This window comes from Fringilla coelebs (genome assembly GCF_963513975.1).
Source record: "Fringilla coelebs genome assembly, chromosome: 3".
Lineage (NCBI taxonomy): Eukaryota > Metazoa > Chordata > Aves > Passeriformes > Fringillidae > Fringilla > Fringilla coelebs.
In genome coordinates this window covers 35819605-35834977 of record NC_140030.1, presented here as the reverse complement: position 1 = coordinate 35834977, position 15373 = coordinate 35819605, and the positions used below count along the sequence as shown (strand labels likewise).

At 41.9% G+C, this 15373-nt stretch overlaps 1 long non-coding RNA gene across 1 annotated transcript; it reads left to right on the top strand.

Annotated features, from left to right (window-relative positions):
• Positions 1-5843: 5843 nt before the first annotated feature.
• On the top strand, positions 5844-12976 carry LOC311151728. The gene is made up of 6 exons (XR_014616025.1): positions 5844-5871; positions 7756-7805; positions 8283-8352; positions 8914-8993; positions 10510-10563; positions 11128-12976. It is a non-coding gene; the product is annotated as an uncharacterized lncRNA (long non-coding RNA).
• Positions 12977-15373: the final 2397 nt, after the last annotated feature.

The window sequence follows — 15373 nt, the reverse complement described above, 5'->3', positions numbered from 1 at the left end:
CACTTTTGAGGCTTTCATGAGGGAAGTTGCTTCCAACTTCTTGAAGATGCTGCAGTTTCAATACGACCAAATGATGCTTTAGAGGAAGCTAGTGAAACGCAAACTTCTAATTGTGGTGTGTGAGCTCCTCCTTGAAATTGCTCTGGTGCCAAAGAAGGGAAAGTAGCAAAGAGAATTATAATGTTTTGAACAGGCTCTACAGAAATCCAGAAAAATAAACTCCACTAAGCCTCACATCTATTCCAGGGAAATAAGCAAAAAGCTTATTGTAAAAAGTAGAATTAGTGTGTATCTAGATAATTATGATCTGTAGGGCAATGGTCAGAACACTTGGTAAACTCACATCACACTTCTCATGAAGATTGTGATAAATTGATCTAGTGCATAGGTTCCCTAAAGCTTCCTAGCAAATTATTTTAAGCAAACTAAGCAGATGTGCAATAAAATGTAAAAGACAGGCAACAGAAGGTAGAAGCAAGTGGTTAATTTTTACAGTGGAAGAAAACCACCACAGGAATCTGCACGACCTACACTGGTGAACTTACTGAATTATCTGAAATCTGTAGTAGGCAGAGGGTAAAAAAAATGAGTAATCATTTATTTATTGCTGATGTTAAAGTAACTGCAGGAGCTTAAAAAAGGCTGAGTGAGTAGAACAGCAAGACATGAAATTCAACACAGATCAATATAAAGCACTGCTCACCAAGGAAAGCAAACACAAGAGCAAATGCAAAACGATGGGCTCCAGCCTTTATTGCTCTGAGGTGAGATCCTGTTGATGTGACAGACAGCCCTGTGGAAATGTCAGCTCCATGCACAGAGCCAGTCAAAAAAGGACACCAGAGTTTAGGAAGTGATAAGTAACAAAAAAAAGAAAGCAGAGAACATCATGGTACCTCTGCATTAGCCCATGTCACACCTGCTTCCTGAACAGACTCTATAGTTTGGGAGTCCCATCTCAAAAAGAAAGCAAAAGAAGTTGAAAGCAGATCAGCGAGAGTACAGTCAAAGGTAGGAACTGATTCTCCTATGAGGAATGATTAAATAAATGAGGTTTCTTCAGTCTGAAGAAGAGATTGGGAGGTGGGTGCTCAATGAGGGGATGACTGTGGAGGGAAGGATTACCCACTGCTTCTCCTAAAACTGTGCAAAGAGCAAACAGAAAGCAGATACAAAGTAAACTAAAGGAGATGTGTTTTCTTGTAACACTAATTAAGCTCTGGTATTCCTTGCCATTGTAATTAGGGATGCTAAAATTTTATAAAGGTTCTGGGAAAGACTGGACAAATTGATGGGCAGGAAATTAATGGAGGATTGTTACATTCTCATGCACACCATAATAACAACCCTCTAGGAGGTTTCCAAGCTTTATATTCCCAGAGGCTAGACAGATACTTGGGGAAGGATGTGCTTGCTCTATCCCTACTCCCCTCCCTAGGCATTTACTCTGAGCTACATTTGGGAGCACAATACTAGTGGGTGGTGGGGGTTGGTAGACCTTTGATCTGACCCTGTACAGCTGTTCTAATGTTTTTATGATCTCATTTATTATTTTTAAAAAAATTTTAAAAGCTTGTCTTTCTGTGACACTGAAGTGACTAAAAAAAAAAATCAGAGAGAAACCTGAGAAGTTTAAATAAAAAATTCTAGTCTCTTCAAAACACTATAAACAGAGTCACATTCATAAGCTAAATTGTTTCCCAACTCAAATATTTTACGATACATAATGTGAAATACAGCAAAGTCAGCTCAGGAGTTTGCAATGAGTACTATCTGTTCTGAAAAGGAAGAAATTAAAGCTACATACAATAGACTTCCTGCTGGGAAGGTGAGAGGGAAGGGAACTCAGCATCCCAAAGGATGTACTGGTATAAACCCCAAACCAAACCAAGAGACATGAGTCATCAAAGCTACAACATGATTGGAGAAAATCCAGGAAGTGAGACCTAAAAGAGGAACAGAAAGGAAGTGGGGGGGAAAGATAAATAAAGAGAAAGAACAAGAAAGAACAAGAAAGAAAAAAGAAAAGAAGAGAAAAGAAGAGAAAAGAAGAGAAGAGAAGAGAAGAGAAGAGAAAAGAAAAGAAAAGAAAAGAAAAGAAAAGAAAAGAAAAGAAAAGAAAAGAAAAGAAAAGAAAAGAAAAGAAAAGAAAAGAAAAGAAAAGAAAAGAAAAGAAAAGAAAAGAAAAGAAAAGAAAAGAAAAGAAAAGAAAAGAAAAGAAAAGAAAAGGAAAACTTTGAGAGAGTTGCCTAGACTTGAAAAGCAATGGAGGTAGTCACACCACCAGACTTCTAGACTGACATACATTTGTGTGGGCCAACATAAGAGTCAATCCAGCACATCCCCATTATCTCATAACCAGCACTTCCTTCTGCCAGTGCTGACACTGTGCATGAATGTGAAGCCTTGTGCTGAACTAAATTCAGAAGCAACTCATCTATAAACTAATACTTTATGGCAAGCAGGCTAATGGCTCAGACCAGCCTTAAGATGTCTCTGAGAGTGGCAATAGAGGATCAGCTCTTGCTCTACAGAGAGCTTGCACCCTCATCCAACAGCTGGGATATAGGTTAAAGATGTGGAAGCCTGAAAGAGGGCAAAGAAATGCAAAAGATTGAACCCTACTTTGAAAAATAATCTATGTTTGTGTTGTACATTTTTACTTTGGTTTGGTTAACTTTTTTGAGACTTGTAATTGTTGCCTACCTAGAGTAAGGCCGTGCTTCACTCGACCCACAGGCTTGCCCAGTGCTAGCAGCCTTGGGTGATGCTGATAAATATGAGACACATTTCTTTGGGGATAAAAGGTTTGAAAAGTAGTGCATTCAGGCTCTGCTAGTAAACCTGTACCTTCCAATCTAACAGAGAGATGAGGAGTTTCCTCTGCCAAGTTCCAAAGCCAGGGTGCAGTAGACCTGCACAGTGTGAGGCTCCCCACACTGGGTGCTCAGCCATGTTTCACCTGCAAAGCTCACACTACAGAGCAGCACCCTGCAGCCCTGGACAGCCCTCAGCCACCTCAGTATTTATAGGCTTGTACTCATCTATACTTATTGCAATGTAATTTGGGCTTAATTGTGTTTTTTCCCCAAAAAGAAATTCCAGTGTTTGAGAGACTAAAATGCAGTAAAAGCCCTTCAGAGGCACTGGTATAAATACGGAATTATTTAGCACTTAGTAAAGGACTGGTAAGGAGCTGCCTTCTTTCTTTAGGCCTAATTGAGTAGTGATTAATGGCTGTGATTACTTTGCTTGTCTTTAACCTGATGTCACTGGGGAAGGGTGGCTCAACATTTTCTGTGCCATGTGGCAAACATCAGTTTTGAGGACTTTTGAATAGGTCAGATGGAAAGACAACAACGGCATAGATTGCTTGCTTGTCTGTGCCCAAGCTGAGCTGCTGAGCACTCTCTGAAGCACTAGCAGCTCTTCCCTGATGCCTACAGCTTCTCACCCTCACTCCTGCAGAAACTGCTGCTGAAACAGCTGCGGTGGGAGGCACTCAGAGAAAAAGGCAGCATTGCAGACCTCTCTCTTCATGACCATACAGCAGAAAAGGGGCCAACTGCAGCTCACACTCAAGATTTCAGAGAGGTAAAATGGGATGTATAAGAAGAAAAGCAGAGAGAAGAGTGTTATCCGCTGCCATGGACTGCAGAACAAAACTTGTTTAAAATTTGTCAGCTATTTAGTTTTCCTGGTAGTATAAATCTCAATAAATTTAGGAATAAAATTGCCAAGTATTTGCACACCTTACAACTTACTATTCTAGATTTCCCTTATCTGTTTCCAACAGTTAAACCCTCCTAAAAAGAGTCCATATGTGGAACATTGGTTTTTGTCATATTGTTAATAACTTATCAAAAAAACAAACTTTTTTTTTCAGCTTTTCTTCATCCCTCCTTGTTTTCCCCTTATTTCCTCAATTAAGTTAATTGATATATTAAACCTTTCAATAAGCAGGCAGACAAAACCCCCCACTATTTATAAACAGCTAGTGAGACCCTCCACAGATGAGAACTTAGGATGTGGTTTCCCATCAGTTTAAACATCATTTAGGCTGTAGTGCTCCTGCCATCCCCACTGTAACCCAGGCACCTTTCACTAAGACTTTCTTTCACTAACTCTTTCACAGCAGTACAGGAGGCAGATTTAGATGGAGACTAAGTCACTTTACGAGGTGTAGCTGTACAATTTCCAGTGGCTAAATCGTGGTGGAATAGGGTGAATCATAAAACGGTTTGGGCTGAAAGGAACATTAAAGATAATCCAGAAATAACAAAGAAACACCTCCCTGCCAAGTCTTCCACTAGACCAGGTTGCTCGTAGTCCCATCCAACCTGGCCTTGAACACTTCCAGGGATGGGGCATCCACAGCTTCTCTAATCTCTTCCAGTGTCCCACCACTTTCACAGTACAGAAGTTCTTCCTAAAGTCCACTACCAGGTTCATTGTGGAACAATATCCTTAGACTATATGTGTAGAGTAAAAAACTGCAGAAAGCTCAATTTTTTTGCCAGCTGTGGGTAAGAGGAGATTTTTCAGCTCTTACAACTTGTAATGTTATACAGGAATATAGTATTACATGCTACTTCCAAAAAAAGTAGAAATGGGTGTGCCTGTGGTTAATGTTTCAGAAACATCTAATTAGGGTCGAAGGAAAGTTGAGGCATCAAAGCGTAGCTTCACGAGGTTAACCAGCTGCGTGCCCCAGGGAACAGAAGATAGATATAAGAAACAAGTATTGACTCTGGGGGCAGCAGGGAAGCTGCCTGGTGGAAAAGGACCTGGGGGTGTTGGTGGCTGAACGTGAGCCAGCTGTGCCCAAGTGGCCAAGAAGGCCAATGGCACCTGGCCTGGATCAGCAATAGTGTGGCCAGCAGGAGCAGGGCAGGGATTGTACCCTTGTACTCTGCAATGGTGAGGCCACACCTCAAGCGCTGGGTCCGGTTCTGGGCCCCTCACTACAAGAAGGACAAGAGTCCAGAGAAGGGCAACAAAGCTGATGAAGGGTCTGGAACACAAGTCCAGTGGGGAGTGATTGAGAGAGCGGGGGGTGTTTAGCCAGGAGAAAAGACTCAGAGGTGAGTGACCTTCTCACTCTCTCCAACTCCCCAAAAGAAGAGTGTAGCCAGGTGGGGGCTGGCCTCTTCTCCCAGGGAATCAGCAGCAGGATAAGAGGACACAGTCAGAAGCTGTGCCAGGGGAGGTTTAAGCTAGACATTAGCAGGAATTTTTTCACAGAAAGGGTGATTAGACATTGGAATGGGCTGCCCAGGGAGGTGGTGGAGTCACCAGCCCTGTAGGTGTTTAAGGAGAAACGGGATGTAGCACTTAGTGCCATGGTCTGGTTGACGTGGTGGTGTTGGGTCACAGGTCGGATTCGATGATCTCAGGTCTTTTCCAACCTTAAAGATGCAGTGATTCTTCGGGAAACACGTTCTTTAAGTTTGGGAGGTGGAGCTGCACCAGGTCGGTTCCTGCCCTCCCTTTAGAAACTCGCAGACAGCCGTTCAGCGTCTTACACATGAAACCCGTGACGCGAACCCAGCGAACAGCACCGCGCCCGGCGGGAGGGCGGCCGGGCCCGCTCGCCCCCTGCCATGGCGGCCACGCCGTGCTCAGCGAGGCGGGAGCGCGCGCCGGCCCCTCAGCATCCGGCCCGCGCGGACAGCACGTCAGCGCCCGCCCCTGCGCGCGCCCCGTGAGCCAAGCGCGCTCCCGCGTCACTCCGCGCGGCGTCTCCGCCCCTCGGCCCGCGCGGCAGGGGGCGGGGCCAGCCTCGTTCCCACCTGCAGCCTACATATAAAGCTGGCGCGCGCGCGGCACGCCCCCTCTTTCCCCGCAGAGCGCCTGCTATGGCGGCACACGGTAAGGAGCGCGGGATGCGGGGTCTGCCGCTGCCCCGGCCGGGACCGGGGGGGATGGCTTCTTCCTTTCGCTTGGACTTCGGGAGGATCGCCCATTGTGCCGGTCGCGTAGTGCTTGAGGCTGGAGCCGGTAGGTGAAGCCCTCACTCTTAGAGGCGCGAATAGAGCCAGGTGAAAGACGACCGTAATCCAGCTGTGGGACCGCAGCCGCCCGTGCACGGTGCCCTGCTGAGAGCCGTGGAGGTGTGAGGGGTCTTACAGGAGACTACATATCTCAGCATGCCCCGCGGGAGGCTCCCTGCCGGAAGCCGCATTCCGAGGCGCGGGGCAGGCTGGGAGCCGTAGGCGGTGGTGACCCGCGTGGCACTGCCGTGCCCGCGCCATCTTGATCCCCACCCGTGGCGGCCGGGGCCGGTGCGGGGGTGCCGCCCTGCCGTGCCCTCGGCCGGGGCCGGTGCGGGGGTGCCGCCCTGCCGTGCCCTCGGCCGGGGCCGGTGCGGGGGTGCCGCCCTGCCGTGCCCTCGGCCGGGGCCGGTGCGGGGGTGCCGCCCTGCCGTGCCCTCGGCCGGGGCCGGTGCGGGGGTGCCGCCCTGCCGTGCCCTCGGCCGGGGCCGGTGCGGGGGTGCCGCCCTGCCGTGCCCTACGCCGTGGCTGCGGCAGCCCCTGGCACCATGCGACAGCCGTCAGACCTCTGGGCTCGTGTGTTAAATGCTGATAAGGCAGAACCACCTTGTCCATGTGGCAGGAGGTTGGTGCACGTGCTTGTGTTACCCGTACATCTTTTTGGCGGGTTCAGCCACTGGCATCATGGTATTGCTCCGCAATAGAAGACTTATAAAAGTACTGTGAAACCCACATAGCGTCCCAACGAAAAAGACTCAAAACATTTAGGTGATACCTGATGTAAATAATAAGATTGCGTTATAACCATGTTTTCTTTATATTTTTAAGACAATGACATAGCATAATAAAGAAAGATTTGTTATAAACGTAAACCACCAGCACCTCAAAGTACTGACAGAACCTGTTGTGTGCTTAAGATGCCTTTTTGCCCCCTCTATGAGATGCTGACATCATTCAACCCATAGTATTTCAAAAAGAGTGGGAAATACCATTAAAAATATCTACAATTCCAGGCTCTTACCTGCAAGCAAAGATTAGGATGTGGGTGGATTTACTTAGGAAGTTGACAGGTGCATTAATTGTGTGTTTAATTAGCTTGTCTAACAGTCTGAGTCACAAATTAGATTACTGAACAGTAAATTTTTGGAACTTAAACCATTAGAAACCCTTGATTATTGAGTTTATTACAGTCAGTAAGCATAAAGTTTATTGCATGCAAGAAGTGGAAGCTTAATTTGAGGCTTTCTATAGCTTTTGTGATAGGAAACAAAATGTGTGATAGGTTATCTTTCATGGCTCAATGCATTTATTAGGTCTGTAGTACAGGATGAGATACTTTAAATAAGCATGTTCAAGTGTTAATGTATTGGCACGCATTTCTTGAACTGCTTGAGTTGGTGGATTTTGATAATTGCTACATGGTTAAAACAATTCTCTAAACCAACTTAAATCAGTTCAAATTAAAACCTTTGATTCAAGCCTTTCCTTAAAAGGTCTGGACTGAGGTTTAACAGTGGGTACATGCAGTTATTTCTACAATGCTTTTCATGTGCGATTTCATGTGGGTGTAACTTGAAACTCCTTTGTTGCTTTAAACTGTATTTCTTGCTGCTTTTCTCCTGCAACCTTGTGATTCAGTACTTTACAAGCTGCTTCCAGAGATTGTGTTGATGATTATTGCTTCATAATGTGTGTGACTTACTGGCTTAGTAATATGAGTCTGCTGATTTGAAGTTGTAAGGCTGTCCATGTTTGTTTTTAGGTGTGATGGAGAGGAGATTTTCAGTGGTGCCAAGTACATTGTACATTAAGGTAACAGCTCTGGAATTTTTAATGTTGCTCTACAAGTTACATTGCACTTTGGTTTTGACCAAGTCAGTAAATACTTGTGTTTCATAACTTGGTTTCTCCATTTTCTGTCTGTCAAAGTATGAGGAGTGTCAGAGAGTTGTCAGTTTTGTATGGCTACTGAGTGGGACAGGAAAGAAAAAAATCTACATTGCATTTTCATAACTGCCATCAAAGTAATAAGTAATTATTTGATAATTTTTGGGTTTGGTGCTCTTTGAGTTAAAGTCAATCTGTAGTTCAGTTCTTAGTTGGACTTATTTTGCTTACAAAATTTCACCAGGTATTTCACCTGTTCCAGAAGAGTATTAAACGGTGTAAAATTTAAGGTTTTTAGTGCTTGCTGATTGTTTCTGACATAGTATCATGAGAGATGATGCTAGACCATAGCAAGAGATGTTTTCTAGTTTAAAAGATAATTTTGCTTATTTTTAATTTTAGCACCGCATGGAAGGACCATCACAAGTAGAAGAATACTTGGTACACACAAAGGGATTTTCCTGAAAAACCTGTATGTTCTAAATGATCAGTGGGGATAAATGTACAATAAATGGATTAGAAAAAGATGCATAGGATTAAATTTGTAATGTCATTAGCTTTAAAATTAAAGAATCAGTAATTTTGGGCATCTTTGACATGGCCTAGAACTGTGGGGGCTGGAGGGTTTGGGAATAGAGGTTTGTGTTGGAGGGGCTGATACAATGCCTGTCCTGAATAGTTCATACTAAATTTAAAGTTAACTTAATGTAGGTTTTAATTGTGAATTTGCACTTAATTGGGAAATGCGTATGAAACAGTGTTTAGTCAAAGAAAGCAAGACATCTGGATGCTTATTAATAAAATCAGCAAGTGTTCCCATACTTAAATAAAAGTGTGTATTCACTTTTTTCACGTATAGTTGTTATCCTCACTACTTTAAAAGAAAGAACGAACTCCAGGATCTGCCTTCATTTAAATTTTAGTCAAATGCTTATAACCAGTTGTTACAAAAGTAGAAATTGGTTGTTCTTACTGGCTTATGTTATATTATACATGAACTTGTTGTAATTTGAGGTTTTACTCAAATTTCTAGAGTGGCATGAACAGTTTCTAGTAATGGCAATGTGACATGTCCTGAAGAAAGATTTCTTCACAACAGGAAATAAAACAGAGGTAATTTTTATTGATTAAACAGCAGACATTTTTTGTTGATTATAATTCATTCCCATTTTAGTACATTGCTAGTGAAGAGGGAAAGGTTGTTTTTTAGAATTGATGAATGTATGAGTGGTGTTACAGTTCCTGTCACCGATACTTGTGGATAATGGTGAATCAGGCTAACACTGCCAAACCCGGTACATTGATGAGCGACTTCATAAGGCTTTGGCTACTGAGATCAAACCACTTAGGATTTTTCAGTTAGAAACCGTCTGAGTTGGTGTTAGTTTAATGCTGTTGCTTTGTACAAGTGACCTGCCAGCATGCACCAGGCTATGAATAAGAATGTTGGTGCGTTATTTAAACCAACCTCAGGTCTGTGTTGACACAAATAAGAACTGTTGCAGAAGCTTGTGTCTTTCAAGAGCAGAGAGGAGGAAGTGTTTAGACTTCAAGTATTCTGCATTACAGTGGGTAAATAACAAGCACTAGTTAGTTGTGGTCAGGAAGTGTTGCTGGTGTTTGAAAGCGCTCAGATGTGAGCATTTAGGTAAAGTCATGTTAACAACAAAGGTGGAATTTGATGGTAAATTGTAGTCAATTCTAAATTTAGCTGTTTCAGCCCCAGAGATGAATTACTTCATAAGGGATGGTATAATGGACTTGAAGCAGGCAAAAAAAAAAGCTCACAAATGCTTACTGTGCTTTAAGAATAATAGCAGTGGTTTTTCCAAAAACTTCATCCCCACCTAAGTATCTGAACTTCATATTTTTCAGTGAAATTTGCTTTACTGCACTGGTGTTTAGGTCCACAGGCTGGTTTTAGTTAAAAAGTTAAAACACAGAGAGGAAGAATTTCTCATTTTCCTGTGTTCCACATCTATAACTTCATTCTACTCCTTATTCAAGAAAGGAGTAGAATGAAGTTATAGATGTGGAACAACACAGGAAAATTATTTAAATACTTTGTTAGCTACCAGTACTTTCTTTGGAACAACATGTTTTGTTCTAGTATGTGAAGTTCAAATGGATGAGTGAAACTTCTTGTGCAGCAGTGCTGCCTTTAAGATGCTGTATTGTTTAGACAGGCACTATTGCAAGTAGAAAAAGGAATGACTTCCATGGCCGACCTAGAGAAAAGTTGGAAGTACCAGACCTTGTTAGTGTTATGTCCTTGCAGAGCTGCTTGAATGCTGTGTCTGAATAGAAGATATGAATTCCAGTAAATATTTTTATTGATCCTGATAGGCAAATGACCAGTATCAGATACCCTGATAATCAAGTGTAATTCCCCCTTCCTATCATAGTTCATACCCAGGTTGAGGAATAGCTGGGCAAGAGAAGCAAAACAAATCTTACTGTGACATGACTACACTTCTGATTGAAGGTCCATAGAACTTGCAGCGTGCTGATACTAATGCAGCACATGTTACATCATGCAGTTTGGTCTGTACGAGAGGCTAAATAGATGGCAAGTTGCAATTTGAGTGATGAAAGAAAACTCTGAACTAATAAATGTCTTTTTTTACAGGAAAATATGTTTTATAGGAAACTAAGTAGGAACAAGTGCTTTTGGCTTATTCAGGTATGTAACAGAAAGTCTTCTAAACATGTTCTGGTTCTAAGTCTAAAGTAACTGTTTACAGTTCAGATCTTTTTGCATTGTGATAGTTATAAACATAATTGATCGATTGATCTGGTAAGTCATAGTTGGCATTTACAAAACACTTGTTCCTACTGGTTAGCTTTCAAACCTATGTGAAAAGTTTTAAATAAATGCACATTATTACTGAAATATAACAAAATTAGAGATTGCTTAGCTTTTGTATTACAATCAGAAACCTTACAGAATATTTCCTACTAAATTTTTTGTTCATGTACTGCTTTTGTCTCATCTGTGATGATCCTATCCCGAACCTGAATTCCTGTTGATAAACTTTATACGGATCCGGAATCTGAGACGAGACCAAAATACTTCATTTAAACTTTCTGGGAAGTATTAGTCTTTGTGGGTTTAGGTTTTTTATTGGTTTGGTTTTGTTTTTTTCAGAAATAGCAACATGTTAATACAAACTGTTGTGTACTTATGTGCAAATTGAAGTTTCTACTTTGAATGTACCATTTTACTTATCTTGTTCTCCTTTTTCAGTGATGAATTGGAGTGCTTTGTCAGAACTGCCTGACAAATGTGGATGATGTAACCAGAAGCAAGTGTAACACCTGAAGAGATACTTGGCTTGGAGTGGGATGCTGTGCTTTTAAAAGCCTGCTAAAACAGCTGCCGTTTTGTTCAGTAGATACTGTCTGCATATTTAAGTCATTGTCTTTCCAAAATACTGAACTGCCTTCCGTAGGAAGTGTAGCAGTAATATTCGGGAGAGGAGTACATGGAAAACCCTTTGTTTTTTTTACCCTTCTAAAATACCTTATGGGTACATAGTCTTGCAGATACTAGAGATCTGTGATAACTAAGGAGTGGAACTCACAGGCAGGCCCTGTAAAGACAGAGTGAAAGCAAAGAAAAAGACAATGTCTTCAGCTTGCATCACTGTATCTAGTGAAGGAGTAAGGAGTTGGGGTTTAATGGACTGCCTTTTCAGCAGGAGAAGGAAAAGAGAGTTACATACATTGGAACTTGGGCTTTTGTCTTAGGTTGAAAAGGCAGGTGTCTGCCAAGGAAGGCAGGAGCCTCCCTTGAAATGGAAAATGTAAACCTCTTCCCTCTGAATTGTTGTAATTTTGAGATCAAGGGGCTCTCAGGCAAAAAGATATGGGAGTAGAAATAACAGTTTATTAGGAAAAGTAAAAATGAAAATGCAGTAATACAGAACAACATGGACAGAGGCAGAATAAAACTAGACACCCTGTTGGTCAGGGTGTTGGTAGCAGTCCTGATTAAATGGTGGCTGCAATCCTCCTGCAGTGACAGATGTGGTGCTGTTAGAGCAGTGATCCTATAGAAGGCTGTAGTTTTTCCTCTGAAGGTCTAGTGGTGGTGTAAATGGGCCTGGCCTTCCTCTGGGAATCCAATGGAGAAGAAGGGTGCTCCTTTGAGAATACAGTGGGAGAAGGCTGACTGTGGTGTTCTGAATCTCAGATTATATCCAGAAGGGAATGCTTGGCTCCTCCCCCTGGGCAGAGCATCTCACAGTGGGATGATGTAATTTTATCAGTTATGCCATGAGACTCAAAGGCTCATTACCAGAAGATTTCTTCCTGGAGGGAGGATTAGTAGTGGAAGAGATAAAGAAAACTGTTCAATTAACAGAAGATAAATGCGCCACCTCTAACAGGGCAAATTGAATACACACCCCAAGCTACATCTTGCAACCAAAGACAGCTTTTACAGTCATTTGAAAAGAGCTGGTGCTGTAATCACAGTAACAGCATCTTTGCTGTATTCAGCAAGCTGTCCCTTCCATGGAGGAGTGAAGGATCATAAATTTGTCATCAAGTAAATTTAAAGACAACTCATGGTGTACATAAGGTGAAATTGGTCTTGAAGTGTCACTTTCAAACCTTATTGTCAGGAATTCTTTGTAACATTAGAATCATGACCATAGCATAATTAAAAATTCATAGACCTGCTATTACTGAATCATTTTGAAATTGTTCAAAATACATAAAACAACCCTATAGTTCATGGCATGTACCTGTTCATCAGTGACAAATTCCATGTAAAGTCCCATTTTCTGTCACAGTAGTATGAAGTATGAGCACTACTAGGTACAGCATATAAAGAATTGGAAATGTCAAAAATCAGTATCTGTCATGCTACTGAAGTGGATGCCAAGGATCTGACTAAACTCCAGGAGTCCATTGGCTCACTGAGCATCTCATATGGTTTGCTTATTAAGCACTGACCAGCTCCTTTGGCTGAAGGCTGCTCCTTTGAAGCAAGGAATGGTAAATCAATCTATTGAATATCAAGATCTGCAGAAATAAACTAGAAAATAGCTTTTTCTTCATTGCTTTCAACAATACTTGTTTCTGTTAACAAATGTTACTGAGAATGGTGTGTTTTTTCATGTGCAATGTTTTGTACATGCTTTTGAATAAAGATAAGGCTGTTAAAGTCATGGCTGTTGCATGTCAGCTGTGGATCACACCCTCAGTGTTCCTTGACTGCTGGTACTTCTCAAGAGCTGTGGAGGCAATGTGGCCTTGTGCTCACTGGTACAGCATGTACTGGGCACACACAGCTTCGTGTTGTGCTTGAGTGACTCCAGGACAAACTGCTGACTGCGTACTCAAGAAGTCAGAAGGTAAGATTAGTCTCAATATTCTGCCCACTGCAAATGTACAAAAAGTGGGTGCTGTTAGCAGCATTCAGTAGAGCTGCTTGGCTGGTAAGTAGAAGTTTTCAGTCCTAGCTAGGTGATTGTCTTATAGGTGTTAAAATGTCAAAGAGCAGAGAGATGGTTGACAAGAGTAGCAGTATTTGGTTAAGTACTTGTTAAATATTCAAAGGCAAATGTGATTTGGTTACAGGATCAGAGGAGTGGCATGTGGCTTTGAGAATAAAGGTACCATCTTTATCCTTTAGGCTGATGTTCATACAGGATGTTAACCTTTACAGAGAATGCTATATGTATGTGTGGTAAAGTTGGTGAAAATGAGTTTATCTTGTGATGTTGGGGATGACATAAAAGACTAAAGGTTCAGGGTTGTGGGTGGCACTTGAGGTACCCAAAGTGCTTCATGACAGTCTTGCTCTGTTCTAAAAATTTGGTCTGGGAGATAGGACTGACAGTAATAAATGAAGAAATAAAGTTACTGCACATCAGTGTGGTGGATGTGTGTTTCAAAATGTTAACTCATGAAAAAGATTGGCCTCTCAGTATTAAAAAAAATAGATGTGGCCAATGGTAAGGCATATTGAATACTGAGCTGTAGAACTTTCTCAAGGACGGATCCTGTACTTCAGAGCTACTGAAAATTTGGAGCCAATAAAAAAATGTGTATTAGTAGTATAGGAAGTCAAGTGTTTACAAAAGTGAATTAGTGTTTAAACCATGACATGTTCCAGAGGATTTGGTTTATAAGAGCAGTGAAGATTATGTAGGAAGGTCATTTTCCTAATCAATTTTAAGATGGAAAAGATGGCTTTTTTTGCCTTGTGGGAGGGGGTTACTATGTTTTCAAACAAGTTGCAGATTTAGTTCTGGTACATTTTCTGCAGTGGTGTTTAGTACAAGTGAGATAAGGAGTTGTAGTTTTGGAGAGTTACTGTGTGACACATCTGGAACATGTGGCATGGGATTTCTCTGCAAAAGCCTGTAATGAAAGTTCAGGTTTACAAAACAGATTGCTAAATTCAAGGCTTTAAGATTGTGCAGTAAACAGCATGAAAGCATTTTGCTGCTTTTGTGCTTTAGTCCAGTGAAGTCTTGCACTAGCCATCATTAGTGGGGAGCTAGAAGTGTCACATGGCAGTTGGGCTGTGGTCCAAGAAATCGGTGGTTAAACAAACTGTTCTGGAATGTTGCCATTTATCGGTCTTAGTAACTGGGCAAAACCAGCAGAGACCTAGTAATTAAGCGAATGTTCAGCTTACAAGCAAGAAAAGTACCTTGCAACCACATGGAAGATTCGAGAGTAGCTCTGCTAAATGCTTTGCTACTATTGAAGTAACAAGGTCCTTATTAAGCTGGGAGGTTTTGTCTTGCTGAAGAACTTGTCTTACTAGTGAAGGCTGTGATCTATAATCAAGAGTTGCAAGTGAGTGAAACTAAGCTAGCAGTGGTTATCTTGCCACAGCACCCACACTGCTATGTGACTGTCAGTACTGGTGTGACACCTGCTTGAAGTATCAGATCCCAGTGAACAGGAATTTCAGAAAAAAGCTGTGCTGTCTGGCTGCCATCCTGCAAAAGAGTGTCCTACTATCTTTCCTGCAGGAAAGCTCTTAACTGTATACATTTGCCATACAAAGTTTGGGGTATGTGTTCTGCCAATTAAAAACCAGTATCAAAATGAAATGAGCTGATAAAAGCATTCCATGGTCATTCAAAAAGCATTCCATGGGTCATTCAGCCATGGACACAACAAAAGCAACAAGTGTTTGACATAGCCCGAGGAAAGGTATTCTTTATACTGAAGAGTGTTCAGTCCTAACTTTGTTAGCTTTTCTTCACACTCCCTTCCTTTGTCTCAGACAACAGTCTTTGAGCTATCTGGAGTATGAATGAATGTAACAGAAAAATAGTAATTTCAGATGAGTGGAGTACACATGGAGGCTTTATATGCTATGTAAATGCATGTCTGATGATATGCATTCTTTATTTTTTGGGGTTACAACTGGTTTTATGATCATTTTTGCTTGTCTGCCCTTGATTTCCCTCAGAGGATATAAACTGGGAAAGTACAATTAGAATGATGAATTCTACTTCCTC